Source organism: Hemicordylus capensis, chromosome 7 (assembly GCF_027244095.1).
Source record: "Hemicordylus capensis ecotype Gifberg chromosome 7, rHemCap1.1.pri, whole genome shotgun sequence".
Classification (NCBI taxonomy): Eukaryota; Metazoa; Chordata; class Lepidosauria; order Squamata; family Cordylidae; genus Hemicordylus; species Hemicordylus capensis.
This window is the reverse complement of record NC_069663.1, coordinates 16,886,084-16,912,666: the sequence shown is the minus strand read 5'-3', so window position 1 is coordinate 16,912,666 and position 26,583 is coordinate 16,886,084. Positions and strand designations below refer to the sequence as shown.

General features: G+C 44.9%; 1 long non-coding RNA gene across 1 annotated transcript in view; it reads left to right on the top strand.

The window, feature by feature from the left end:
• The window catches only part of LOC128332955 (uncharacterized), a 29,393-nt gene that overhangs the window by 2,126 nt on the left and 684 nt on the right, over positions 1 to 26,583 (top strand). The window contains exon 2 of the long non-coding RNA XR_008310793.1: positions 6,555 to 6,616. This is a non-coding gene — a long non-coding RNA (uncharacterized LOC128332955). The remainder of the gene's footprint in view (positions 1 to 6,554; positions 6,617 to 26,583) is intronic.

Sequence of the window (26,583 nt, the reverse complement as noted above, 5' to 3'; positions counted from 1 at the left end):
GAGAGAGAGAGAGAGAGAGAGAGAGATGTCCCACAATAGAACATCATCCTAAATTATTTTTTAAAATGTTTTGTAAATTGTGGACGATGCAAGTCATTTAATGGTACTAGAGAAAGACATGCTGTTCTGGTAGCTCCAGCTCTTAACACTCACATCAATTTCAGAGAATGAATAGCCCGGGCGGGTCTGCGGCTGGGGGAGTCAGTCATGTGACTTGCCTCTAGGGGGCCTCCCAAGGCAATGGGCCCCCAGACAACTGTCTCCCCTTGCCCTATTATAGTTACACCCCTGGTGGTTTGTATGCATATACATGCATTTGTGTGGATGAATTCACACATTTTGTCTAATTATTTATTACAGTCTATGACCAGCAAAGTAAACCTACAAAACAGTCACAGAGTCACATATCAATCTGGCCCACAGAATTACTTAATCACTTAGTTACTAAAACTACTCTATCAGATCATTCAAACAATCAAAAATGGTGTTCTACCCAGGTTTGGGAATTGTGTGTGCTCGCAATCTTTGATTGATTGGAGGAAAACCTGGGTAGAAGTGTTCCTAGATCTACATCTTGAGCTAGGAACACACTTGGATTACTGCTCTTGCAAATTTTGATTGAATGGTCTCTAATTATTTAGAGATCAGAAAGTAGAATAAGGACCAAGCTGCACTCCATATAGAAGCTGAGCGAGCATCTTTACCTCATATAGCTTAATAGCTGCAGGAATGCAATAGGCTCCTCCAGATTGGAAGAAACTTAGAAAAGCAGCAATTGTACACTCCAATGCTGCATATTCAGTCTGTGGCCTCCTTCCTCCAGAAGCTTGGAAGACAACTCCTAGGTATTTGAAACACTTTACTTGCTCAGTCTTATTCCTATCTACATACCACCATGGGTCTTTTTGCAAAGACCATCATTTTTGTTTTTTGACAGTTTATCAACAGATGTTCTTCTTAATAAAATTGTGCAAGAGCTCATAAGGCTTTCCTAAGTCCAACAAGTGTCTGGGATAAGATGACCACATCATCTGCATAGAGTAAAATTGCTAAATGCTTATCTGCTAATTTGGGAGGGTGCAAATCCAGTCTATCAAAATGTATCAAGGTTATATACATGCCCCTCACCTGTTCAATTTTTATATTAATTCCCTAGTTAAATATCTAGATATGCAACTAGGGAATTAATATAAAAACTAGCTGGGACGGGTGCAGAGCATCTGCGCCTCTAGTTATCCCACCTCCTTCCGCTCTCCCTTCTGGTTTTCGCTCTGATCTCAGCCTGCCCCCCGCTGCTGCCATTTTTATTCCCTGCCTGCCCACCTGCCTGCCACTGCCTTCCTCCCCCACCCGGCAGTGGCAATTACTTTCCCTGCCCACCGCCGCCGCTGTTTTCTTCACCTCCCACTGCTGCTTTCTTTCCCCCCTCGCCTGCAAGCCTGTCTGCCTGCGCTATCCTCTCCCCCTCTCACAAAAGCTGTCATGCATGTGACGGGTATGCCTTAGAGAAATACATAGATGGAACAGCAGAGGGGCATAACCTTGACACATTTTGTGTGCATGCATGCATTTTGAAATCGATCCTCTGTATAGGACCTGTCAAATGCAGGTTATGCGTAAGAAGGTCCCAGGCAGGGTGGATTTGATTTAAATAAAATCGATTTAAATCATGATTTATATCACTAGTCAGTAAGACTAGATTTAAATCATGGTTTTTACATAATGATTCATTCTTGCTGGTATAAATTTAATATTTACGACCAGATGAGGGTTTCATTTTTGGTCCTCTTCTAGATAGAAAAATTGCCCATAATAATCTTACTGAAGCCTCTGGAAGAGCATGAATTTGTGAATGGATTAATGGAATTCATTTACCAAAAAATTTAAACATTGCATATATACAGCCTTATGCTACGTAATTAAAAACTAATCCTTATTTCATGATGAATACCTTTGGACTATAATATATCTTAAATAGAAAACTATCTTTAGATTGATTTTTTCCTCAAAAAGCATTTTATTTAAAAATCTGATTTAAATTAAAAAATCCGATTTAAATTTTAAAAAAATCCAATTTAAATAAAAATCTGATATTTTTATTTTTTTTTAAATCATTGATTTTTATCCACCCTGGTCCCAGGTTCGGTCCCTGGCATTCTACTGGCAATCTGGGAACCAGCAGTATTTATAACTTCAAAAGACTGAAGACTTTTTGGAACTTTTCACAGGACAGATCTGGTTCCCTTCTTTCGAATATGAATATTTATATACCGCTTTTCAAAAAGGTTCCCAAAGAGATAATACATAGATATAAATAAATATATAATACATATATATAAATAAATAATACATGAAATGGCTCCCTGTCCCCAAAGGGCTCAAAATCTAAAAAAGAAACATAAGATAGACACCAGCAACAGCCACTAGAGAGATGCTGTGCTGGGGTTGGATAGGGCTGGTTGGTCACCGTATCTTAAGAAGGATATTATAGAACTGGAAAAGGTGCAGAAGAGGGCAACCCAGATGATCAGGGGCCTGGAGCACCTTCCTTATGAGACAAGGCTACAACACCTGGGGCTCTTTACCTTGGAAAGGAGGCAACTAAGGGGAGACATGATCAAGGTATATAAAACTATGCATGGAGTGGAGAGGGTGGACAGAGAGACATTTTTCTCCCTCTCTCACAACACTAGGACAGGGGGTCATCCCATGAAACTGAAAGTCAAGAAATTTAGGACCGACAAGAGGAAGTAGTTTCCCACACAATTAATCTTTGCAATTCTTTGCCATGGGAGGTGGTGATGGCCACTAGCTTGGATGGCTTTCAAAAGGGCTTAGACAAATTCATGAAGGACAATTCTATCAATGGCTATCAATGACCTCGAACTCCCGAACCGAATCCCCGAACCAGTTCGCACATCCCTAGTGTAATTTTGTATTTGTCACAGTATTGTTTGAAACATTTCTAATTTGTGGTTTATGTATATAGATAGGATTTTATGAGATTGTTACTTATCATTAATATTGTTTTACATATACTGATAGACCTAATATTAATATATTGCTTTAGGAACATAGGAAACCGCCTTATACTGAGTCAGACCATTGGCCCATCTATACACGGTCTGGCAACGGCTTCTCCAAGGTTGCAAGCAGGAGTCTCTCTCAGCCCTATCTGGAGATGCCAGGGAGGGAACTTGGAGCCTTCTGCATGCAAGCTGACATGTGCTCTTCCCAGAGTGGCCCCGTCATATCTTACAGTGCTCACACATACAAGTCTCCCATTCGAACGCAAACCAGGGCAGACCCTGCTTAGCAAAGGGGACAGTTCATGCTTGCTACCACAAGGCCAGCTCTCCTCCCTACTCCTTTTGGATTACTTTTTTGTTGTCCAAAAACATCGGGAGGGCAGCTTCTTTTTAGACTTGAGCCCTTTGGGGGCTCGTCTTCTTTCTTTTTCCAGATACACTGCTTCAATAACTTTTTGTTTTTGTTGGAAAGCGGTATATAAATCTCCATCACGAGAATGATAGTAATGCCTAGAGGAGAGAAGTGGAAGAGTAGCAGAAGGGCGTTTGAAAGGGGAAAGGTATCCAGTTATCACGTCATCCCCTCCTGCCAAGAAGACCGCAGGCCTTATAGGGGCATGTTGAGTCAGGCAGGGGCCAGGTGGTGGACGGGGAGAAGTCCCGTACATAATTAATCAAATAAGGCCGAGCTGATGATTTCATTTTGGCAGCCGGGGAGGAGAGGAGCTGTGCCAGGGTTGTGAAGACGGACAACAATAAACAATGTTTCGCACCGGTTCATAGGATGGTGAAAACCGCAAGGCTATAAATATTGACGGAAGGTGGAGCTACGTGCCCTGGCTGCCAAGCCACCTTCCCTGGTCACAGCAGGAGACCTCCGTAGGGCCACTGCCCTAGTTTCCTTCGCCCTTATTTATTCACTTCAGTTTTGTCCTGACCGTGTTCTAGATAGCTCAGGGCAGTGCCCAGGTCCTAGATGCTTTTCTCTTCACAACAGCCTTATGAGGTAGGCTCGGCTCAGAGGGCATGCTGGGACGGAAGCCACCCACTAAGCTTTGTAGCCAATCACGGACCAGGCTTTGATCTCCTGGGTTCTTCTTTGTAAGGCTTGGGGCCAGCAGTGGCCCCATCAACCCTACGTGGGTCTCCCTGAATAATTGTTTATTGGGCCTGTATGGAACTTCGGCCAACGTTGCTCCAAGCTGAGGCCACCATTCTCACTGTGCAGTGATGCGCTTTTTTGCCTGTTTCAAGGGGAAAACGGAGCCCTCTTGAGCCCCTGCACTATCTTGGGGGCATGCATGGAATGCTGGGAAGTGTAGTCCCTCCCCAGCGCTTTGTCCTAGAGCTCTTAAGGGAGGGCTCCATCTCTATCTCAACGGGCCCTCCCAGCACTGAGAAAAGTGCAATACTGTATTTATCTGAATAGAAGACGACTAAGAATTTAAGATGAACCCACCTAATGGCACAGCAGGGAAATGACTTGATTAGCAAGCCAGAGGTTGCGGGTTCGAATCTCTGCTGGTATGTTTCCCAGATTATGAGAAACACCTATATCAGGCAGCAGGAATATAGGAAGTTGCTGGAAGGCATAACCTCAGACTGCGCGGAAGATGGCAATGGGAAACCCCTCCTGTATTCTACCAAAGAAAACCACAGGGCTCTGTGGGTGCCAGGAGTCGACACCGACTCGATGGCACACTTTACCTTTTAAAAATATGGGTTAAATATACTATTGAGCCAAGAGGAAGAGGACCATAAATTTAGACCGTAAATTTAAGACACACACACACACACCCCATTTAAGACAACAACCCCCAACATCACAGAACTTGGAAAAAACCTAGTCTTATATTCAAGTAAATGCAGTGCTGTCTGGGAGATCAGGACATTGGGAAATGGCTCTCACACTGCAGGGTTTTTTTTTTATTTGGTTTTGCTTGCCAAAGTGGCCCCTACTTGAAAAATAATTAGTGTCTCTAAGCACTATGCTACAGCACTAAGTGGCTTGGCTGGTGGATGGCCTCCTGTCTTTGAAAGAGGCTCTCCTTACAACTTTTTTCCAGGCTTGTTTGAAGATATGTCCCCCCCTGCCCCCCACCTTTGCAAACAAAGCAAAAGGCATGTGAGAGAACTGTGTTGCTTTCTTAATAATACACACAATGCGGTAATGTAACACAAGGCCAAGGAATGAGGCACGGTGCTGCTTGTGCCAGCAGGTGGCGCAGAAGAGCAAACAAGAAAAAAGAATCCACACATGGAGCCACTAAAGTCAAGTGTTCGTTGCTTTTTGGATCACCATCTCCGGCCACAATGATCAAAGGCCGGGGTGATGGAAGTTGTCTCATAAAAACAATCGGGGCCCGGTGGATCTTGCATGCTGCCGCGCAGAACCTAGCAGCATTGTACGTGAAAGTCCGCTTTTCACCCGAGAGCAGCATCTTAGACTTGGCTGGGACGACCAGGGCAGCTGAGTAGTAGAGGGAGTATGAGTTTATCTCGGCTGTCTTTATAGAAATTGCAAGAGAGGAGTCCATGCTCATGGGTTTCCACCTCCCCAGAGGCACGGGGCAAAGCCTTTCCGCCAATGGAATCTTCCTGTATTTCCCCTCCAAAACCGCAGGTGGAAGGACATGACATCGGGCAAGGGTGAGCACCCTTCTGTGGCTTGGTATTTCCAGCTGTGTCAGATATGCCGGCAGGGAGACTGTGAACCTGGACTGTGAACCAGGAAACCAGGCACCCCACTTAGATCCCCCTGGCGTTCCGTATCTAGGGTCCTCAGGCGAGAATCTTTCCCAGCCCTGCCAGGAGATGCCAGAATTTGAACCTGGGACTTTCAGCATGCAAAGGAGATGCTGTTCCACTGAGCTGCAGTCCCATCCTCAGAAGGAACATCGGAACATAGGAAGCTGCCTTATACCATGTCAAACTGATTGTCCATCTAGCTCAGGTTTCAGGCAGCTTAGCCCAATTTATGTCTGGGGTAAAAACAATCCACACAATCCGCTTTTTGCATCAGGTTTTTGGGCAAATTCAAGATATCTGATATTATTATTATTATTATTATTATTATTATTATTATTAATTTGATTTCTATACCGCCCTTCCAAAAATGGCTCAGGGTGGTTTACACAGAGAAATAATAAATAAATAAGATGGCTCACAGTCTAAAAAGAAACATAAGATAGACACCAGCAACAGTCACTGGAGGTACTGTGCTGGGGATGAATAGGGCCAGTTACTCTCCCCCTGCTAAATAAAGAGAATCACCACATTAAAAGGTGCCTCTATGCCCTGTAACTTGCAGTATTTCACCTCTCTTGATCCCGTGGTAAAGCCAGCTGTCTGGGAAAGGCCCCGGAGATGCCAGGGATTGAACCTGGTACCTTATTAATACAAAGCTCTGCTGCTTTACTGCTGAGCTACGGCTCCATCCATACTGATGTGATCTGTTTTGAACCGTGATAGGATGTTGTCAGATGCTGCTGCTTTTTGACTGTACCTTGTCTTTTAAATCACCAGCGGATGGCCTCTTGCAGAGAAATGCATACAGCAAACTGAGCAGAGACTTCAGCAATTGTAAGGTAAATTGGGGCTCAGGGAATGATTCTCGGTATGAGTCTCAGCATGTCAGAACAGTGTTTTCAGTTATGAACTGCTGGAGCACATGCTACCATGCCCAGGAGGGCTGGTCTTAACATAAGAAAAGCCCTGCGGGATCTGGCCCAAGGACTATCTAGACAAGCATCCTGTTTCACAGTGGCCCACACGATGCCCCTGAGAAGCCCACAGGCAAGAGGTGAGGGCATGCCCTCTCTCCTGCTGTTGCTCCCCTGCAACTGGTATTTAGAGGCATCTTGCCTCTGAGGCTGGAGGTAGCCTGTAGCCACCATAGTAGGCATTGATAGAGCTGTCCTCCATGTATTTGTCTAAGCCCCTTTGAAAGCCATCCAAGCTGGTGGCCATCACCATATCCTGAGGCAGAGAATTCCATAGATTAATTATGCGCTGAGTGAAAAAGTACTTTCTTTTATCAGTCCTAAATTCCTGGTTCTAGTGTTCTGAGAGAGGGATAAAATTTTCTCTCTGACCACTCTCTCTACCCCATGCATAATTGTATACACCTCTATGTTGACTCCCTGCAGCCACCTCTTTTTGAAACTAAAGAACCCCAGATGCCTTGCTTCATAAGGAAGGTGCTCCAGGCCCCTGATCATCTTGGTTGCCCTCTTCTGCACCTTTCCACTTCTTTAATGTCCTTCTTAAGACACAGTGACCAGAACTGTATGCAGTACTCCAAATGTGGCCGCACCATAGATTTGTAGAAGGGCATTACAATATCAGCAATATAGATTTAATATTATACCATTTATTTATTCTTTATTTATTTAGCATATTTGTATACTACCCACAACCAAAGTCTCTAGGCGGTTTACATTAAAACAAACCAAGAAATTTCAAAACAATTTCAAACATTAAAAGTTCAAATTAAAATAACTAAGAACCACTACATAGCTCTATGTTTGTGAGTGTGTGTGTGTATTATAATATATAATATAATATAATCATAAAATAAATTATATTATATTATAATATATGTTGTGTATATATTATAAACATATAATATTATAAATTATAACATGTATATACTATTATATAATATATACTATAAACATATAATATGTGTTCTTGTGGTACTAAGCATGAATTGTCCCCTTTGCTAATCAGGGTCTGTCCTGCTTTGTATCTACATATGAGCACTGTAAGATATTCCCCTCGGGGGGAAGGAGCCATAGCTCAGTGGTGGAGCGTCTGCTTGCATGCAGAAGCTACCAGGTTCACTGCCTGAAACCTTGGAGAACCACTGCCAGTCAGGGTAGACAATAGTGAGGTAGACGGAACGGTGGTCTGACTCAGTATAAGGCAGCTTCCTTGGTTTCTATGCCTGTTTCTGGGCAGGAACACTGCAGACTATTTTCCTCTATAAATGCCCCACCTGTTCTTCATAGATAGCAGAAGACACTTTTTCTAAAGCACAAACTCTTACTATATGATCTGTATTAGGCCAGTGTTGTCATCACTCTTCACTGAAAAGGGTGTTGGAGATTTAAAGGAGATTTAGTGGATAAGAAAGTATCTGTTTTGCTGGCACTGAAAAATAATTAGTAACTGGGTGCTATTAACTAAGCAAAGAAAAATCCGGCAGTGATGATTCAGGGTGAATTGAGGCCTTTCCTTCTACTTGTTCACTTCCAAGAAAAGAGCAGGTCAAAGGAGAGAAATCGCTCGGTCTTGCTTGCTAGCAGAGTTGTAAATCTCCACGCTCTGGGTTGGACAGTGCCAGGCATACATGGGGCAGCTGAAAAACAGAGAAGCTGCACACCGCTGCCCCATGTGGCATCCAGTTGTATTACATCAGCCTTGGCAGAGCATAGAGTTCTGTGGCCCTGGGTTGACCCCACCCAGCTGGTCTTGTCCATTGGCTCCTTCCGCAAAAAGAAGGAGGAAAAAAGAGACTTTCGGTCTGTACTCTGGTTTTGTCGCAGTGCCGAAAGCCTTTTTGATTCTGATCCTGGCTTTGGCTATGACATTTGGCTTGTCTTCTGCTCCTGGTTCTTGCCTACTTGGCCAGAGTTCCCTGTAAGGGAGATTCCCAGGAGATGTGGACTGCCATTCCCATAATCCCCAGCCAGAGAGCATTACACCTGGAGGATGATGAGGGCTGTAGTCAACAGCATCTGGGAATCCCTGTTGCAGGGAACACGGGGTCTGACCCTTGGCTTTGGGGTTGACTCTCCGCTTGCTTGTCAGCGTAATACTGGAAGTGGCCGACGTGCGTCCTCATTGCACATGGGCATGGTCAACTTCTGGTATCACGCTGACCGGGGCGGCAAGAGGGTATACAGCCACCCATGATTTTGACGGCAGCGCCAGCAGGGGAAATGCGGTGAGGGAGGTAAGGACACCCTCCCCACACCTTAAAGCAGCCCCCCCCTCCTGGGAGTGCATGGAACCGGTTCTGCGCACATCCCTACCCCCTGTGGCTCCTCCCAGCTGAATGGGCTCTTCTTGCTTCCCACCAGCCAGGAGGAGCCTGGCAAGCGGTGGGTGGGAGCAGCGCACGAGGAAGGGGCCTCATGGCAAGGGAGTGGCTGGCCAGCTAGCTGGCAGGGGGAGCTGGGGAGCGAAGCAGCCCCAGAGGCAGGGCCGCGTGCATTCTTTGGACCCGCCCACCCAATTATAGCTCCGCCCCTGCTCCCGGTTCTCTTCTGGACCCTCCCAATCTCAACTTCAGACTCTGACCTACTCTCAAGTCGGGTAGTTCAGACCCATCCCAAGACCCATCCCTGACAGATCCTGACTAGCATTTGCATGAACAGAATAGCCACTACCCAAGAGAAGACGGGATTTCTGTCAACACCACTCTTCACTGGTAGTCCCCCCCCACCATGCCATGCCCCACGCTGTTGTGGAAGGAGAGGGCTTCTCCTCTCCTGATGGACTTTTCTTTATCCCCTTTAACAGCCTTAGAACAGGGGTGCCTGGGACAAATCAAAAATTTTCAAAATAACCCTACCTCTGAATATCCTAGAGGTCATTCACACAATCGAAAACTGTGTTCTCCCTGGGTCTGGGAACTGTGTGTACTCCCAATTTTTGATTGTGTGGAAGCAAGGTTAGAGGAAAACCTGGGTAGAAGTGATTGTGTGGAAGCAAGGTAGGAGAAAAAGCTACCGAGGTTTTCCTCTAATCTTGCTTCCACACAGTCACTTCTACCCAGGTTTTCCTCTAACCTTGCTTCCACACAATCAAAAATTGGGAGTACACACAGTTCCCAAACCTGGGTAGAACCAGTTTTCGATTGTGTGAATGACCTCCTAGTCTAGGCTCACTGTTAAGGTCCTAGGTGCTATGGCTCTCTGGCACCTTGGATTTGCCAAGCCCTATTTTAATACATTGTATTCAGTGATTGTATCCAGGTTCCTGGCAGGATTTTTAACACAGGCCTGCAGCAGGGTTATTCCGAGGCGAAGAGAAGGGGTTGTACTTAGCTGAATGTTTCGCATGAATGCAAAATGGTTCCCATGCAACACTGACTCAAAACAGACTGTATATTTGCATACGAAACGGCCCATGTTAACTTGATATCTGGGGAACACAACCACATATAATGCTGTATACCCCATATCCACAAAAACAATAAACAGCCGTCTCCTGGCATCCTAGTCATCAAATATGACAAAGCAGCTTCCCAGTCCTTTAAACGGTATTGGAATGGGGTTAATCCCAGACTTGAAGGACGGAGAAACTTCAAGGCATTCATCTTCAGCTGGGAGGTCATGATCCAGAACCGGGTTGCGCTTGACCTAAGGCAAGTCACTACCACCTTATTCATCCCTTTATCACGCCAGTGGGACCCACCTTTAGCCCAGACAGGCATGATGGGAGCCACTTCTTAATTTGCTTAATTTGGTCCTGTTGGTGTGATAAAGGTAAAGGTTATTGTGATAGGCTTTTGCAGGAGGGAATATTCTTAAAGCTTAGGCTGGCATTTTTTAATCTGTTGGCTGCATTGTTTGGCTTTGATTGTCTTGTTGTCATGGACTGCTGCAAATTGCTGTCAATTAGTTGCCACGGGCCAGCCTCTTTTGAGCTAAAATATAACGAGCTCTAAAGAGAGGCCTTCATCCTGGAGAGAATCTATCTATGTGGTCTCTAAGAGCCGACACTGACTTGATGGCACTCACTCAATCAATCAATCAATCAATCAATCAAAGAGAGACCAGCAGATGGCACACTGCTAGGGATTCTGGGAAAGGATGTAAGGCTTGATGCAAGAGTGTGTGTGTGTGATGTTAAAAGCCTGACAGAAAAGGAGGTTTTAACTTGACAATGAAAAATTGCCAGAGAGAGAGGGACTAATAGCAAAGCAGACTCAGAGACTAATGTTTCACTATGGAGCCACATAGAGATTAATGTAGATTATTTGTTCTTATAGACAAATTCATGGAGGACAGGTCTAGCCTGGTGGCTCTAGGCCACCTCCAGCCTCAGAGGCAAGATGCCTCTGAATACCAGTTGCAGGGGAGCAACAGCAAGAGAGAGGACATGGCCTCACCTCTTGCCTGTGGGCTCCCCAGAGGCATCTGGTGGGCCACTGTGTGAAACAGGATGCTGGACTGGATGAGCCTTGGGCAGGCAGAGCAGAGCCCCCTCCAATGACCTCATCAAGCGGGCAGAAACCGTTGGGAACAGGCGGTCTTTCAGATATCCAGGGCCCAAACCGTTAAGGGCTTTAAAAGTCAAAACTGTTAGTGTAGGAGCAGAGCCCTGCCAGGGTATAAATTATGATGATGATGTTTGTTATTTTATTATGAATAATATTACTAATTAAAAAAATAACAACAGGTGTATTTTATATATATACACATACATACATATATACATATACACACAAGACACACACACCACCCCTCCAGTACACTTCTTCTCAGGGCGGCTCACAACATTAATAAAATATATATATAACTAGCTGGGCCAGGTGTAGAGCACTGCAGCTCCCCTCCGCTGCTGCTCCCCCCCACTGAGAAGAGACCGTTTCCCCTCAAAGATAACTGTGGAGAGAAAACAAAACACATGGGAATAAAATGAAACACATAGTTGGGGGTGTGTGCATGGGACGAAATGTGTGCCTAGATAAGCATGTCTGACGTCGCAGCCAGTACCTGCATAAGGGCATGTTCTCCTCGAGTCCAGGTCTGGCTTTCAGACATTGGCTCTCAACCCTGCCATTGTTTTCGGCCCGCAATCTAAAAAGTTTTGAGGGAAGCATTTCCTCCTCCCCTGGCTGAAATTATTAAAGGAGTTGGTGTCTTCCTTCATGGGACATCTTGTGTCCACTGCACAGAATGTGGCACGTAAGGCCGAACAAAGAGGAAGATATTTTAATTGTTGACAGGAGGAGATGCCAACACAGCCGTGACGCTGGCAGTAACAATGGGGTGAGGTATTTCTGCTGAATGACCGAAGGCAGGTGGGCTTGAAATGCCGCACTGACATTCCCACAAGGAGGCATGTCAGTCAAAAGATCCCCTTAGGAACATAGGAAGCTGCCTTCTACCGAATCAGACCATTATTCCATCTAGCTCAGTATTGTTTACCCAGACTGGCAGCGGCTTCTCCAAGGTTGCAGGCAGGAGTCTTTCTCAGTCCTGTCTGGAGATGCCAGGGAGAGGACTTGGAGCTTTCTGCATGCAAGCATGAAGAGAGGAGAGCTGGTCTTGTGGTAGCAAGCATGACTTGTCCCCTTAGCTAAGTAGGGTCTGCCCTGGTTGCATATGAATGGGAGACTAGAAGTGTGAACACTGGAAGATATTCCCCTCAGGGGATGGAGCCGCTCTGGGAAGAGCAGAAGGTTCCTAGTTCTCTCTCTGGCTTCTCCAAGATAGGGCTGAGGGAGATTCCTGCCTGCAACCTTGGAGAAGCCGTTGCCAGACTGTGAAGACAATACTGAGCTAGATAGACCAATGGTCTGACTCAGTATATGGCAGCTTCCTGTGTTCCTATGCTCTTCCACTGAGCTATGGCCCCATCCTCTAAGAAGATGGGTGTAAATCAAATCTCAGGGTATAAATTGAATTTTCTAGTAGCTAGAAGTGCAGTTCACCATCAGACACTCACCATCAGAAGTTTTCACATTAGAAATGGTAACATAACGTCACTACTATGACGACTACAATGACAACGCATATTTATATATCAGTTTATATATCAGAAAAGGTCCTGTGGGCGTGTGTGTGTGTGTGTGTGTTCCCCCAGGTAAAAATGGCTTCTGCACAGGATCCAGTTTGCCACATCTGGAATATGGAGAGTAGCCGCATCTGGAGAATCCCTGGTCTTTGCTGACTGACTTCTCTCCAGGCTTGCAGATTGGGATTTTCCTAGATAGGGATTCACTCAGTGACCTGCATGCAAGCATGTGCTTCTGCTGCTAACACCAGAAGCAGGATGATACCAAGATGCCCCTAGTTTCATTTGTGAAATGTGGGAAGGTATGCTCTAAGGTGTCACAGGCCTCTGTTGCTTTTTTCTGCAGCAATCTAACCCAGCCACCCTTCTGGAATTCATCCGGACTAGCATGCTCCCATTATATTTAAAGTGAGTGCCGGCGCATTCCTTACCTGCCAAGCCACCCACATGAAACAGGTGCTGAAAATGTGTCAGTAAAACCAGAACTGGCAGATTACAAGAGATCAAAAACAAGCTATGCTTCAGTCCTCAAGATATTTGCTTGGGAGTAAAATGCACAAAAATGTGCTGTGCGGTATTCAGCACAAAACTCTAAAATAAGCTATGAAGTTTTGGGGAATTTTCCCTTTGCATTATGTAGCATTCCAGTGACTAACAGAGAATATGAGTGCAAGTAAATTCAGGGGGTTAGATCATTCCGGGGGTTAGACAGGGTGGGAAGACCCTACAATCTACCACCAGGACTCCTCATGCCAGAGAGCCCAGATCCAGCAGCCCTACCATGACCCCGCTTTCATCCTCTGGAGGAGAGCTGGTCTTGCAGCAGTGCACATGAACGGTCCTCTTTGCTAAGCTGAGTCTGCCCTGGTTTACATTTGGATGGGCAACTACATGTGAGCATGGCCTGCTGTCAGATATTCCCCTTAGGGGATGAAGACATAGCTCAGTGGAAGAGCATCTGCTTGCATAGAGAAGGTCCTGAGTTCAGTCCCTGGCATCTCCAGGTAGGGCCACAGGAGAGATTCCTGCCTGCAACCTTGGAGATGCCACTGCCAGTCAGTGTAGCTAAATGGACCAATGGTCTGACTAGGTATAAAGCAACTTCCTATATAGCTATGTTTCTCTGACTTGGAATAATTTACCAGTGATCCACCAGTCTAAATAGAGGACCCTCAGTGCCACCCTAGCCACTGCATACATAACTGGACAAGGCCCTTTTAATCTACAGTGCCTTCACCAGAAAAGGGGGGGGGGGCAGCCCTCTCTACCTATACCACAGCTCATTAACCTGGGCATCATCTCCAAGCATCTGTTGGAGCAACATCTGACTATACCCAGCTCTCCCTCCCCTTCTGTTTGGAGCTATCCAGGGTCCTGACCTCTTTACCAACTGTGCTTCTCTTGGAGCTATCCAAGGTCTTTCTTGGAGCTCTTTCCAGCATCTCAATCCTGGCCTCAGCTGGATCCACATCTGGAATAGAATGCAATAGAATGCATAGCATAAGGTGGATTACAAAAAGTTTAAACAAAGGTAAGGTAAGATTTTGGTAGTCTTGCAAGCCACCTAATGGGGCATCGGGTAAATGGCTTGACTATTAAGCCAGAGGTTGCTGGTTCGAATTCCCGCTGGTATGTTTCCTAGACTATGGGAAACACCTATATTGGGCAGCAGCGATATAGGAAGATGCTGAAAGGCATCATCTCATACTGCGTGGGAAGAGGCAATGGTCAACCCCTTCTGTATTCTACTAAAGATAACTGTCAAGGTCTGGCCCACGGCCAGGGAAGTTCACGGCTCGGCTGAACGCTGTCGACTGAATGACGTACGTTGAATCTCAGCAGTGAGTCGGAGTCTGGTGCTGTAATTTATGGAGCAAGCTGAGAGCTCCCATCTGGTAGGAATTTACGGCTTGTCAGCCTTCAACAATAGGCGTTTGCTCCTCCTAACTGCTTCTAATTGCGTTCTGCGTTTAAAACACCTGCATTGTTGCGGAGTCAGCGGTGTTCCAATGTCTAGTTCTCTCTCCGATTGGTCTCTCATGCTTTCTGCTGACTCAGGCTGCTGTTCCTGTTCTAAACCATCAGCTGGATCTATCTCAGCTGTCTCAGGAACGCTGACAGCCGGGCTCTGCCCCTCAGACACTCCTGACTCGGCCGGAAAGCTGCCAGCCTCCCCTTCCTCCTCGCTGTCGGAGCTCAAGGGCATGACAATAACCACATGGCTCTGTGGTCACCAGGAGTCAACATGGACAGCACACTTTATGGTAGTCTTGGCTGCAGGAGTTGGGCACACATATTAGGAGTTGTCCATGGCGACCTTGGCTTTCCTGCCACATTTCTTTTACCCAGAAACCCCCTCTTCATGATGCAGGTCAACAATGCAAACTGTGGGGAGCTTACCCATTTCTAATTCGATTATCTGTCGAAAACCCATTCCAATGAGGAAGGGAAAGGGGAAATCCCACCGTGACTACAGAAAATAATAAAAACCAACCGCTGAAAATATGTATATTCAAAAATGAGTATATAATCAATGATTAATGATCCATAACATAAGCATTAATGAACAATATACAGAAAACCTTCTCACAAGTGCAGAATGTATGGACAAAAACATGTACAAAAACTATCAGAAGTTCAGGAAGGAGGTAGCTGAGGCAGGCAAAAATAGACTGCAGGATGGAATGGGCAAAGTCACGTAACAAAATCAAAATGGAAGTGGCAAATGACCAAAGGTCTCAGAAGAGGTGTGAAATTCCTCAATGGCGAAATACTCAATGCTGTCCAAACAGAAGTGAGGATGTAAAATCACTGATAACAGAGAACCCTTCCATAAATGAGCTGACCTTGATCAGAGATAAAGCCCACTGCGAGTCCTTGAGAAGAAAAACAAACTTCATGAATCAGTGTGATTCATGAATCAAAGTGGTGATTTAGAATCCACTCATCCTCAAGCATTGCCATGAACAGACAAGCCACACTAGGTGCCCAAGTGCAGCCCATGGCTAAACCTTTGATCTGGCTATAGAACCGTTCTTGAAACCTAAAAAAGCTTTTCTCAAAAATTAGGTCCACTAGTTCTAGAAAGAAGTACGTGGGGGGATTGGGGTCAGATCGCGTCAGTAATAGAGATTCCACAACTTCACGTGCCTGTTCCAGAGGTATACTAGTATACAAAGACACCACATCTAGGGTCACCAAAATGGCTTGGTCAGATAAAACTGTTCCTTCAAGCTTGCAAATGAAGTCCCTCTTGTCCTTAATATAGGAGGTAATCTGTCCAATGAACGGTTTTAAATGATGATCAACATAAATGGACAGTGGCTCAAGGACTGAATTATAACCAGAGACTATGGGCCGACCCTTAACGGGGCGATCTGGTTTGTATATTTTAGGTAGGACATAAATAATTATTTTCTGTAGTCACAGTGGGATTTCCCCTTTCCCTTCCTCATTGGCTGTTTCTTTCTGTGAAAACCCATTCCAGGCAGGGAGGTATAACACTAGAACCAGGGGTCATCCCATGGAACTGATTGCCAAGAAATTTAGGACCACAAAAGGAGGTACTCTTTCACACAATGCATAATCAGCTTGTGGAATTCTCTGCCACAAGATATGGTAACAGCCAGCAACCTGGATGGCTTTAAGAGGGGTTTGGATAAATTCATGGAGGACAGGTCTGTCATGGAGGTCTATTAATGGTCTTATCATGGAGGTCTATCCATGGCTACAGGTCTATTCTTGGAGGTTGATCAACAGCTACTAGTCTGAAGGCTATAGGCCACCTCCAGCCTTGGAGGCAGGATGCCTCTGAATACCAGTGTCAAGGGAGTAACAGCAGGAGAGAGGGCAGGCCCTCAGCTCTTGCCTGTGGATCTTCTCAGAGGCATCTGGTGGGCCACTGTGTGAAACAGGTGACTGGACTAGATGGGTCTTGGGCCTGATCCAGCAGGGCTGTTCCTATGTTCTTAGGTTTGCCCAGTATAGGAAAGACTTGTGGAAACAGTGCTTGTTACTCAGGAGTGAAGAAATGCCCATAACACCAGCTCAACCAAACCAAAGCCTTTTTAGTCCCAATCCCCAAAATATAGACTGAAACAAAACAGGCCCACCTTTTGCTCTCCAAATGGTAGACATTTGCCAGTGACCAGGTTCGAACACATGAAAGTGGACCGGCAAGACTGAGGGATGTACCAGAGTATGTACTCTTACTTCTGTATGCTTTCCTTTCTCTGCAAGATGAAGATGCCAGATGGTGGCACATCTGGACGATTCTTCTCAGGCTCTGCACCTGGTGAATTTTCTCATGCTTCGAGAAGCAGAGCTGAAGGGAGACTCTAACTAAGAAGTGAAGTGCTTAATAAAGTGGAATTGAATGTAATTTACAAATCTATCCCATATGCCTGCCTGACTGCATGTACTTGGTGCCTGGTTGGGCCAGAAGAAGATGTGTGCTCAGACAGCCCCGTAAAGAGAATCCTTGGAAGTTGGATGTTCATGTATGGTGGATGCCGGAGCATACATGTAGAACATTCTTGAGTATTTCCTTCCCTACCCTTCCCCTTCCCCTTCCCTGAATAGGTTATCTGAGCGAGCGCCTTGCCCATATGTCCCAACACAGTCCTTAAAATCTTCATTGGAGGCCCTGCTCCAAGTGTCCCTGCCAAATGAGGTGCGGCGGATGGCTACTAGGGAGAGGTCCTTTTTGGTGGTGGCACCCCATCTTTGGAATAGCCTCCCCAGTGAGGCTCGCCTGGCATCATCTCTTCTTTTACGTGCCAGGTTACATTCATTTTACATGAATGTACTTTTCTGTTCATTCAGGCTATTAAAAATTGGTTTCTTTAAAAAGTTTTTTAAAATGATTTTTAATTTTGTTTTGAATTTTTTAAAATTTTGTGTTGTAAGTTGTAATTTGTTTTGTAAGTTGTAATTTGTTTCTCTTGTTTTATGTGTTTTTATTGGATGCATTTGATGTGTTGTTGTGAGAACAATTTGTTATGGTATGGCTAATAAATAGTTTGTTTATTATGTTACTGAATAGGTAATGTTAGGGCCAGCCTTCCAAAGGCCATATGAACATAAGAAGCTACTTTATACATATTGAGTATCCCTTATCCGGACATCCGAAATCCGGAATGCTCCAAAATCCGGACACCACGCCATAACAAAAACAAAAAACACGCCTCAGTTCACTCGCTCGCAGATTCCCAATTTGCTGCTTTTAAACATGCAGTCAAAACTTACTTATTTCAGAAGGCTGTAGTGACGGGTTTTGTCTGTAATTCTCTCTAGTTGTGGCTCTGTTTTTATTGTGAAGCTGTTTAATGTTTTGGATGTTCTTGCTTTGGTGCTAGAGAGAAAAGGGAAAGCCCCCCCCCCCACCACTCCCTGCTCAGTTTGGCCTCTGTTTTGGCACTCTGGATCCCATGCCCAAGATATCTCATTATGCAAATATTCCGAAATCTGGAAAAATCCAAAATCCGGATCACTTCTGGTCCCAAGCAGTCCGGATAAGGGACAATTTCAGCCGTCTGTTGGCAATTTCAGCCGTCTGTTCTGACATCCATTTTGCTTTCTTCTGTTTCCTGGTCTTTGGCAGTCTCTTTTCACATTTGTCCTTAACAACTTCTTTGATTTCATTCTACAGTTCTTTTGGTTCCCTATCATTGAGGTTCAGAGCAGTTCCTGATGTTCTCCTTGAAAATGGTGGGAACATTCTCAAGATCATATTGTAGAAACTGGATAGCTTTGTTTTTCCTCATTAGCTTGACTTGGAACTTGGTCATGAGCAGTTCGTGATCTGTTGCACAATTGGCCCTGGCCACGTCGTTGCTGTTATAACTGAGCTCTTCCACCTCCTTGCCCCAATAATGTAATCAATTTAATTTCTGTGTACTCCATCTGGTGATGTCCATGTATATAGGTGCCGCATTGGTTGTTTCAAGATATAGCTTGGCTTATTAGGAACATAGGAAGCTGCCATATACCGAGTCAGACCCTTGGTCCACCTAGCTCAGTCTTGTCTACCCAGACTGGCAGCAGCTTCTTTAAGGTTTCAGGCAGGAGTCTCTCAGCCCTATCTTGGAGATGCCAGGAAGGGAATCTGGGACTTTCTGCATGCAAGCATGCAGGTGCGCAACTGTCCTCTTTATTACAAGTCAGTGAAAAGGGAATAAAACGTTTGAACCTTTCTGTAACTTTGGAAGACAGCACCAACCTTCTTCAGCCAACATGCCCAAACTCTTATGAGGCGATTGGCAATGCTCTGCTACAATCTACACCAGTGATCTTTACTATTTTTCAAGTGGGGGGCCACTTTAGCAGAAACCCAAAGGCCACTTCCCACTGTGCTGATTTCCGCCCTCTTTCAAGAGCTCTAGGAGGAAAGCACTGGGGAGGGCTACATTTCCCAGCACTCCATGCATGCCTTCCAAGATGGTGCAGGGGCTCAAGAGGGCTCCTCTTCCCTTAAAGGAGCCCCCCCAGCTCTGAGCAACGCTCAGCACTGCATGGCAAGTATGATCATCTCCATATGGTGCCAGGGGATTGAGGGTCTGTACAGAGTATTCATCTTTGGCCAAAGCTTCACACAGGCCCAATGAGTCAGGAGTCACATTTAGGGTTGATGGGGGCCACCATTGGCCCCCTGGGCTTTGCAATGAAAAACGCTCATCTTCTAGAATTCTGCCTTTGCTTGGCCTTGACATAACAGCTTCATGATGGCACAAGCTCCTGGGAAGATTACCTCTCCCTTGTTTTGGAGAAGGCTCCAGCTTGACAAAGCTTTGCTCACTCCAATGAACAAACACATTTCTTCTGTAGTCCCTTCTCAGCACACAACGTCTCCCTCAATCTGCCAGGGAGCTGATAACGCAAACCCTGCCAGTGTACAACAGCTGGCCCAGTGGCTTGCGGTTGGCAACCTTTCTGCACCAGTTCTGGTAATAGCGCGCTCTGTGACTCCCAGTGTGAGTAAGCAGAGAGGAATGAGCAGGCACTCTTTGTTATTTGCAGCATTGCTGAAATACGAGCATGCTGGAATGACAAAAGCTGCTTCTTTGCATAAGGGAAATGAGGAGTCTGGGAAGAGAGATGAGTGACATCATCCGGTCGCTGGTTGAAATAGGAAGACAATGGAGAGCTGAAATCAATCACCAAAGGGGTTACTTCATGCTTACCAAGGGCAAAGCACTTCAGCCTATAATGATAGTCAGTGTAATCTTATTGCTCCCTTGTTGTTATACTTTCCTGGCTGAACTGCTGAATTTTATGCCACACTTCTTGTAGATAAGAAATCTTCCATTGTTCATAATGTTTCCCAATTTTGTGCAGCCGCTGTCAAGATCTGCCAACAGTTAACTTCTGGCTCTTTTTCCTAGATGCCGCTATAAAATGGCTTCTATGCTGGTGTACATTGTATGACTGAATTCTTATCTGAAGGTAGTACTGTTGGCTTGCTTGTCTGTTTGATCATTGATCCTAATAAAACTATTCATTCATTCAATCAGTTATTATTATTATTATTTTTACATTTATATCCCACTCTTCCTCCAAGGAGCCCAGAGCGGTGTATTACATACTTGAGTTTCTCTTTCACAACAACCCTGTGAAGTAGGTTAGGCTGAGAGAGAAGTGACTGGCCCAGAGTCACCCAGCTAGTTTCATGGCTGAATGGGGATTTGAACTCGGGTCTCCCCAGTCCTAGTCCAGCACTCTAACCACTATACCATGCTGGCTCTCTCTGAGCAGTATCTGAACAAGGCACAGCAATTGTTGGCTGCGAGGTCTAGGGGAGTCCAGAGGGGCAGATGGACTCAGCATCTCACCATCATGTCTCAGATTTGGATGCAAGCTGGTCTGTCTAATGTCCATGATGCAGAATGAAATTGCCATGTGGATGCCTCCATCATCTTCAACAGGAACTCTCAGCACTTTTCTCTTTAGTGAGCCACACTGTCCTCTTCCCCTAGGTGGAATTAATGAATGAATGGCACAAGAAGATAGGGATGGGGCTGTGGGTCAATACTAGAGCATCTGCCTTGCATGCAGAATGTCCCAAGTTCAAGCCCTGGCATCTCCAGGTAGGGCTGGGAATAACACCAAATCACAACACTGAGAAAATATAAAAATCTCTGTGGCGGTCTGCAGTCATCCATAGAGATTTTTTTAAGCCTCTGAACACAGTAACAGTGCTCGAAGAAGAAATTTTGCAGTCCTAAATATAACATTCTTTGCAGTTTTGATTGATTAAGTGCCTTCAAGTTGGTGTCAACTCTTAGTGACCACATAAATAGATTCTCTCCCGGATGATCTGTCTTCAGTTTGACCTTTAAGGTCTCTCAGTGGTGCATCCACTGCTGTTGTAATCGAGTCCATCCACCTTGCTGCTGGTCGTCCTCTTCTTCTCTTTCCTTCAACTTTTCCCAGCATTATGGACTTCTCAAGGGAGCTGGGTTTTTGCATAATGTGTCCAAAGTATGATAGTTTGAGTGTGGTCATTTGTGCCTCGAGTGAAAATTCTGGATTGATTTGTTCTGTGATCCATTTGTTTGTTTGTTTCCTAGCTGTCCATGGTATCCTCAAAAGTCTTCTCCAGCACCAAAGTTCAAAAGCGTCAATACTTTTTCTGTCTTGCTTCTTCAAAGTCCAGCTTTCCCACCCAAAGAGTTTAACAGGAAAAACCATTGTCCGAACGATTCAAATCTTTATATATTTGACATGCCATGGCATCTAAGTATCCTTTCCAAGGCCTTCATTGCAACCCTTCCAAGTGCTAGTCTGCAGCATATTCTTACAGTACCATTTAGCAAGATCAGCAACTTATTTTGGGGAGAAGATTCCATCTTTGAAGCTAACAGTGGATGGAGATACTTAGCACAGAGGTCTTTGTGCATCTGACATTCAAAGATAAAATGGACAAGAGCTTCAGTGATCTGGAGATTGCAAAAGCAGACTTGATTTCTTCTAGGAATATCCTTAATTCAGCCTTCCCATTCTGCACAAGAAAGAATGTTCATTGTCTCCAGCAGGTTTTAGTTTGTCCATAATCTAACTCTTGTGGAGTCAATTCCTGTCGGCTGCCCAGGAAACCCTTTATGAAGTATAATGATGAATACATCCTTCCAATGTTTTGTCATTGGATGATGCCCATTAGCTTGCATTTCAGAGGCAGTAGTCATTTGTTTCCAAAAAAGGGCTCCCCCCCCACTTCTACTTGGGTTGTCAAATCTTTAGCTGAGGACCATGTTCCACAATAATCTTCTGCAGGTCATTCTTCTGCCCAAGAAGCACTGCAGAATTGAGACAGGGGAGAAAGCACCGAACTAGAAGTTAACCCATACCAACCTGTTGATGATATGGTTTTGAGTCTTCTATGTTCACACTGACCGGACCTTGTAGTAGATGAGTTTGTAGAGGCATTGGGTTATCTTAATGGCTCTGTGGCTAGTACATGCTCCTCCTTTGTTTTCCAAGTCAGGCTTTCCTTACAAAATAGCAATTTTTCTAGGCCCACCATGAACTACACATTTTAACTAGCATTTCAGTAAGGCCTTGAGGCTCTACTAAACACCACCATTAATTTTCTTGTGCAGATCAATGATGGGCAAACCCTCCTCCATTAAACTGAGCTATTTTAGCTGGTATTTTTTTGAGTTCAGTTCCAACATTTGGTCATATTTTGCTGCTGAGGACATCATCCAAATGACAAGGTCTATTCTAAGGACTTGAGTGCCCTGGGAAATCATGTTTCCGATGTCCCTAATAACCACACTTCCCAGGGTCCCTAGTACTCGGGATGCTGTTATTGCATCACTCAAACACCAGGGCCACAGGTACTTGATTTGTTTGTTGACTATGAACAGAACTTTTAGTTAAATTGCAAGTGAACATGAGTTGGAGCTGGGCATGGCAGAGTTTATATTCAGAATCAAGTTTGTATGCCGAGCCAGGTAATGTGAATTTGAGGGATGTCACTAGTACAAATGTCAAAAGTTGAAACTGGCATATGAATATATAACGTGAAACATGCTTCAGTAAAGATTTTATCTCCTATAAAGGCAGAAGATGCCTCCTGTTCATACACTCCAGCAGGGACGGGCCAAAATTTTAGAGGCCTTAATGACCCAAACTTGGTTTCTTCATTAGTCCAACATGGATCTCCGGGAGGGGAGGGTATTGTGTAGTGAGTGGAGGAGAACTCTGTTTTATGGGAAAGGCCTGGACTACTTTTCAGCTCTGTGATTCTATGACCCACATTTCAGTCAGCAAAAGTGATTTCCACTAACAACTACAACAAATATTTATATACTGCTTTTCAACAAAAGTTTCCAAGGTGGTTTACATAGAGAAATGATAAGTAAGTAAGTAAGTAAGTTGGATCCTGGTCCCAAGAGGGCTCACAGTCTCTCCCCACACTTTTGAAATAGGTATCTGTCCAATTCTGTTGGGTTTTCTGAGATTTGCTGGGTGTCTTGTGAGTCTAATGCCCGTCCAAAGTAGCTCCACCGCCATTGGAAGTCAGGTCCATTCCATGATCAGTGGCCAGCAGTGTGACGTGATACACGGAACACTGCCTCCCTGTTCTTACCTAATTGTACCAGGGTGGGAAGGAATGCCAGGTAAGTTAATAGCATGGGTCTAATTTTTCACCGTTCTCAGAATTATGGAGATCCAAAGGACAGCAACTGCAGGGGAGGAATCCACAATTTTGCTCTCCCCAATCGAGGGGCTGGGAGTCTATTGGTGGAAAGTGTGCCCACTTAGTGCCTGATTCCCATTTATGGCACCTCCTGTCTATGCCCTGGAATGTGCTCACATGTTGTTCTTCCTGAGAGCTGTTTTTTGTGTAGATACCAATCAGTACACCCTGACTGCATCCTTGTCCGCCTCGCCAGGTGCATAAGTGCAGGTGGCTGAGAAGATCTGAAATGGGCCAGCTCCTCCACAGAAACAAAAATATTTCGTTATAATGCATGAAAAAAAAAGTTGCTGGAAGAGTTTCAGGCTTGACTGAAATGTCTCCTCCTGTAACTTTTAAAGCCACATTTAACCCGGGATAGATAGCCAGGAACAGTTTAACCACAGTGTTTTGACTTGGATTGCCCCACAGCCATCTCCATGGGGCTCAGCAATCGTTGTTAACTCTTCAACCAGGATCACCAGGATTGTGAGAATGCAGCCTACATGAACATGTATTTCCCTTGATCTGCCCTGAATCTACTGCCCATCATTTTCATTGGGGGTAATCCATGGGAGGAGAGCTGGTCTTGTGGTAGCATTTGAATGGGAGGTGTGTGTGAGCACTGTAAGATATTCCCTTCAGGGGATGGGGCCACTCTGGGAAGAGCACCTGCCTGCTTGCATGTAGAAGGTTCCAAGTTTCCTCCCTGGTATCTCCAATTTAGGGCTGAGAGAGATTCCTGCCTCAACCTTGAAGAAGTCTCTGCCAGTCTGGATAGAAAATACTGAGCTAAATGGACCAATGGTCTGACTCAGTATATGGCAGCTTCCTATGTTCCTATGAATTCTAGTGTTATGGGGAGAAAGAATCAATTCTGTCCACTGTCTCTGGACCATGCATCATCTTATAATTACAAAATTACTCAGATGCTAAATGTGGGTTCTTCCCCCTCCCTGCAACAGCCTTATTCGGGAGGTTCTACAACTGGAAATCTATTTCCATACATGAACCTCCCTCGTGTGATCAGGTCTGCTGTGGAGGAGAGCATACAAATCCACCTGGCATTCCTGCTTTGTGAGCTGACTATACAAATGGGGCCACACCTCATTGACCTTTCCCCTATAATCAAGCAAAGAAAAAGGTGATTACTAATAAATTGATGTAAAATATTTACTCGCTGTTGCAATAAACCTATATCCACCTGTGGGATGCTGTGCATGTATTTGCTGTGCATGTACATTTGCTGTACATGTATTTGCTGTTGGCTCCCTCTTCAGTGTTGCTCATTGCTTTGTTATTTATTTGCTTAATGGGTTTGGCGGAGTGATTTCCTCGTCAGGTTTGGGTAGGGAAGTAGGTGGATTCCCCCCCGCCCCCCGTTACCCTAAGAGCCAAAAACAAGTCGCAACAAACAGTCACTGGAAAAGAGGCACCTTTTAAAATGTGGTGATTCTCTTTATTGAGCAGGGGGAGAGCAACTGGACATATCCACCCCCAGCACAGCATCCCTCCAGTGGCTGTTGCTGGTGTCGCTCTTGTGTTTCTTTTTAGATTGAGAGCCCTTTAGGGGGTCAGGGATCCATCTTATTTATTTAATTATTTCTCTATGTAAACCACTTTGGACACTTTGGTTAAAAAGAGATATATAAATATTTGTTGTGGTTGTTGGAATATTCACATTCACCCAATGTATTTCCATGGTGGAGGGGAGGGGACATAGCTCTGTGAGACAGTCCCTACTTCACATTCAGAAGGGCCCGGCTTCAATCCCCAGGGCTTCAATCACACACAGTGCAATGCTCCATCTGCCTAGCAGTGGAGCATTAGAATTGCACAAATGCAACTGTGCAATAGAGGGCCCACTGGAAATAACGGCCCTCTATTGTACATGTGCACATTCTCTCTCTTCTTCTTTTGCACATGTGCACATTCTAATCTCTTGCACAAGTGCACTCTTGTATTATCCAAGCCCACGTAGCACCTCCACTTGATTCTGAAAGAATTAACTGGAGTTTGGAATTGAATGTTTTGTTCTCACAACACCAGTGGGGTGTGATTTGGGCTGAAACTGCCAAAGTATCTTATGATTTGAAGCTTATGTTAGTCCCACAAAAAGTAAGTTTTTTGTTCTTATTGGATTCCGATTAAACTCTGTGAATGTGGGTTGAGCAAATTTGACAAATATTGGAGATGTGGGGAAGGAGAGACAGGACATTTACATCTTTCTCTTAATTTACTTTTACATCTTTCTCTTAATTGCAAGGTAATATCTCCATTCTGGGAAAGGATAAGTGACTATGTCAATGTAGTCATCGCAAGGGAATATCCTCTAGATCAGGGATTCTCAACATTGGGTCCCCAGATGTTATTGGACTTCAACTCCTATAATCCCCAACCAAAGGCCATTGGGGCTGGGGATTATGGGAGTTGAAGTCCAATAACAACTGGGGACCCAACGTTGAGAATCCCTGCTCTAGATCCTATTTCAATTTTGTTGGGATTTCCTTCTGATGTAGAAGTAATAACCCTTAATCAGTGTAAATGGCATACTTGGGCCTTTCTGGTGGCTAAACCCATTATTCTACCGAACTGGAAATGTAAATATCCTCCAGATACTGAAAAATGGATCTTTGATTGACTTACTTGAGCAGCCCATGAATGTTCTTTTTTAAAGACTAGATCTTGTTTTTCTACATATGAGGGGATTTGGTCTTTGGAACTACAGGTATTGGCGTTGTAAGTGGAATGCATGTAAAGAAATGAAATGAAATGAAAAGCGCTCTTGCACAGCTGTGGAGATGCTCCGTTGTTAGGCAGACAGAGCATTGCATGGTACGTGAGCCAGAATCTCTAGTTTGAGAATCAGGTAGTAGATGATGATGGGAAAGATCTCAGCCTAGAAGCTTGGAAAGCCGCTGCTAAGCAAAGCAGATGCTACTGGGCTAGATGGACAGTGGTGGAGCACCTATTTTGCATGCAGAAGACCCCCAAGTCCAATCCCTGGCATCTCAAGCTCGGACTGAGAAGTATCCATCTTTGACCCCGGAGAGTGACAACTAATATGTATATACCGCTTTTCAGGAAAGGTTTCCAAAGGGGAAAGAAAGAAAGAAAGAA